The sequence below is a fragment of the Oncorhynchus kisutch genome, linkage group LG16, assembly GCF_002021735.2.
Source record: "Oncorhynchus kisutch isolate 150728-3 linkage group LG16, Okis_V2, whole genome shotgun sequence".
NCBI classification, from domain to species: Eukaryota; Metazoa; Chordata; class Actinopteri; order Salmoniformes; family Salmonidae; genus Oncorhynchus; species Oncorhynchus kisutch.
The window spans coordinates 2996784-3001240 of record NC_034189.2 but is presented as its reverse complement, the minus strand read 5'-3'; positions in this window follow the sequence as shown (position 1 = coordinate 3001240).

Sequence of the window (4457 nt, the reverse complement as noted above, 5' to 3'; positions counted from 1 at the left end):
GGAGGGAGAGAGAACCTCACCACGACCCAAACTATAGAGGGAGGGAGAGAGAACCTCACTAAGACCCAACACTATAGAGGGAGGGAGAGAATCTCACTACGACCCAACACTATAGAGGGAGGGAGAACCTCACCACGACCCAACACTATAGAGGGAGGGAGAACCTCACTACAACTCAACACTATAGAGGGAGGGAGAACCTCACCACGACCCAACACTATAGAGGGAGAGAGAACCTCACTACGACCCAACACTATAGAGGGAGGGAGAACCTCACCACGACCCAACACTATAGAGGGAGGGAGAACCTCACCACGACCCAACACTATAGAGGGAGGGAGAACCTCACTACGACCCAACACTATAGAGGGAGAGAGAACCTCACTTCGACCCAACACTATAGAGGGAGGGAGAACCTCACTACGACCCAACACTATAGAGGGAGGGAGAGAGAACCTCACTACGACCCAACACTATAGAGGGAGGGAGAGAGAACCTCACTATGACCCAACACTATAGAGGGAGGGAGAGAGAACCTCACTAAGACCCAACACTATAGAGGGAGGGAGAGAACCTCACTACGACCCAACACTATAGAGGGAGGGAGAGAGAACCTCACTACGACCCAACACTATAGAGGGAGGGAGAGAGAACCTCACCATGACCCAACACTATAAAGGGAGGGAGAGAGAACCTCACCACGACCCAAACTATAGAGGGAGGGAGAGAGAACCTCACTAAGACCCAACACTATAGAGGGAGGGAGAGAATCTCACTACGACCCAACACTATAGAGGGAGGGAGAACCTCACCACGACCCAACACTATAGAGGGAGGGAGAACCTCACTACAACTCAACACTATAGAGGGAGGGAGAACCTCACCACGACCCAACACTATAGAGGGAGAGAGAACCTCACTACGACCCAACACTATAGAGGGAGGGAGAACCTCACTACGACCCAACACTATAGAGGGAGGGAGAACCTCACCACGACCCAACACTATAGAGGGAGGGAGAACCTCACTACGACCCAACACTATAGAGGGAGAGAGAACCTCACTTCGACCCAACACTATAGAGGGAGGGAGAACCTCACTACGACCAAACACTATAGAGGGAGAGAGAACCTCACTACGACCCAACACTATAGAGGGAGGGAGAGAGAATCTCACTACGACCCAACACTATAGAGGGAGGGAGAGAGAACCTCACTACGACCCAACACTATAGAGGGAGGGAGAGAGAACCTCACCACGACCCAACACTATAGAGGGAGAGAGAACCTCACTACGACCCAACACTATAGAGGGAGGGAGAGAACCTCACTAAGACCCAACACTATAGAGGGAGGGAGAGAGAACCTCACTACGACCCAACACTATAGAGGGAGGGAGAGAGAACCTCACCATGACCCAACACTATAGAGGGAGGGAGAACCTCACCACGACCCAACACTATAGAGGGAGGGAGAACCTCACTACGACCCAACACTATAGAGGGAGAGAGAACCTCACTTCGACCCAACACTATAGAGGGAGGGAGAACCTCACTACGACCCAACACTATAGAGGGAGAGAGAACCTCACTTCGACCCAACACTATAGAGGGAGGGAGAACCTCACTACGACCCAACACTATAGAGGGAGAGAGAACCTCACTACGACCCAACACTATAGAGGGAGGGAGAGAGAATCTCACTACGACCCAACACTATAGAGGGAGGGAGAGAACCTCACTACGACCCAACACTATAGAGGGAGAGAGAACCTCACTACAACCCAACACTATAGAGGGAGGGAGAACCTCACTACGACCCAACACTATAGAGGGAGGGAGAAAGACGGACAGAGAAGGTCTCCCTCTTCCTGTTTACCTCAAACACACTGAAACAGCAGGGTTTTGAAAGCTGTGCGGAGCCACACAATGGGAATCATTTCCCTTCTGTTCTAATCTACAAAATGGCCAAATCTGCTGTCCTTGGTTGCTTTCCACAGAAAGCTCCATCCTGACAGCTCCATCCTGACAGCTCCATCCTGACAGCTCCATCCTGACAGCTCCGTCCTGACAGCTCCGTCCTGACAGCTCCATCCTGACAGCTCCGTCCTGACAGCTCCGTCCTGACAGCTCCGTCCTGACAGCTCCGTCCTGACAGTTCCGTCCTGACAGTTCCGTCCTCACAGTTCCATCCTGACAGTTCCATCCTGACAGCTCCATCCTGACAGCTCCATCCTGACAGTTCCGTCCTGACAGCTCCATCCTGACAGTTCCATCCTGACAGCTCCATCCTGACAGTTCCATCCTGACAGTTCCGTCCTGACAGTTCCGTCCTGACAGTTCCGTCCTGACAGTTCCGTCCTGACAGCTCCATCCTGACAGTTCCATCCTGACAGCTCCATCCTGACAGTTCCATCCTGACAGTTCCATCCTGACAGTTCCATTCTGACAGTTCCGTCCTGACAGTTCCGTCCTGACAGTTCCGTCCTGACAGTTCCGTCCTGACAGCTCCATCCTGACAGTTCCATCCTGACAGCTCCATCCTGACAGTTCCATCCTGACAGCTCCATCCTGACAGTTCCATCCTGACAGCTCCATCCTGACAGTTCCACTGGGCGTAAACTCGTCTAAATCTATAGTTTCAGTAGATTAGAGTACACTAAAATCTACCTGTCTGTATTTTCAGACCGATCGAGGTGGTTTTGCAAATTGAATAGTCCATATTCACAATACTGGCACAATTGATCATCCAACCCAGGAACTAATCAGATGTATCTTGTATCATTACATCTGTCCATATCATTACCGGACTGCTGGGTGGCCAGATGTTCAGATTATCAATTCCTCTTTGTCTGGCCAGAAACTGCTTATTGCTGGTATAGCAGGTCTACTGACCAATCAAACACTGGTATAGCAGGTCTATTGACCAATCAAACACTGGTATAGCAAATCAAATCAAATCAAATGTATTTATATAGCCCTTCGTACATCAGCTGATATCTCAAAGTGCTGTACAGAAACCCAGCCTAAAACCCCAAACAGCAAGCAATGCAGGTGTAGAAGCACGGTGGCTAGGAAAAACTCCCTAGAAAGGCCAGAACCTAGGAATAAACCTAGAGAGGAATGTGGGATGGCCAGTCCTCTTCTGGCTGTGCCGGGTGGAGATTATAACAGAACATGGCCAAGATGTTCAAATGTTCATAAATGACCAGCATGGTCGAATAATAATAAGGCAGAACAGTTGAAACTGGAGCAGCAGCACAGTCAGGTGGAAGTTGAAACTGGAGCAGCAGCATGGCCAGGTGGACTGGGGACAGCAAGGAGTCATCATGTCAGGTATTCCTGGGGCATGGTCCTAGGGCTCAGGTCAGTTGAAACTGGAACAGCAGCATGGCCAGGTGGACTGGGGACAGCAAGGAGTCATCATGTCAGGTAGTCCTGGGGCATGGTCCTAGGGCTCAGGTCCTCCGAGAGAGAGAAAGAAAGAGAGAAGGAGAGAATTAGAGAACACACACTTAGATTCACACAGGACACCGAATAGGACAGGAGAAGTACTCCAGATATAACAAACTGACCCCAGCCCCCCGACACATAAACTACTGCAGCATAAATACTGGAGGCTGAGACAGGAGGGGTCAGGAGACACTGTGGCCCCATCCGAGGACACCCCCGGACAGGGCCAAACAGGAGGGATATAACCCCACCCACTTTGCCAAAGCACAGCCCCCACACCACTAGAGGGATATCTTCAACCACCAACTTACCATCCTGAGACAAGGCTGAGTATAGCCCACAAAGATCTCCGCCACGGCACAACCCAAGGGGGGGGGGCGCCAACCCAGACAGGATGACCACAACAGTGAATCAACCCACTCAGGTGACGCACCCCCTCCAGGGACGGCATGAGAGAGCCCCAGCAAGCCAGTGACTCAGCCCCTGTAATAGGGTTAGAGGCAGAGAATCCCAGTGGGAAGAGGGGAACCGGCCAGGCAGAGACAGCAAGGGCGGTTCGTTGCTCCAGAGCCTTTCCGTTCACCTTCACACTCCTGGGCCAGACTACACTCAATCATATGACCCACTGAAGAGATGAGTCTTCAGTAAAGACTTAAAGGTTGAGACCGAGTTTGCGTCTCTGACATGGGTAGGCAGACCGTTCCATAAAAATGGAGCTCTATAGGAGAAAGCCCTGCCTCCAGCTGTTTGCTTAGAAATTCTAGGGACAATTAGGACCAGGTCTATTGACCAATCAAACACTGGTATAGCAGGTCTACTGACCAATCAAACACTGGTATAGCAGGGCTACTGACCAATCAAACACTGGTCGGTCAGCAGAGGGAACGGTTCGGTCAGCTGGGGGAAAGGATCGGTCAGCAGAGGGAAGGGATCGGTCAGCAAGGGGAACTGATCGGTCAGCAGAGGGAACAGATCGGTCAGCAGAGGGAACGGCTTGGTCAGCTGG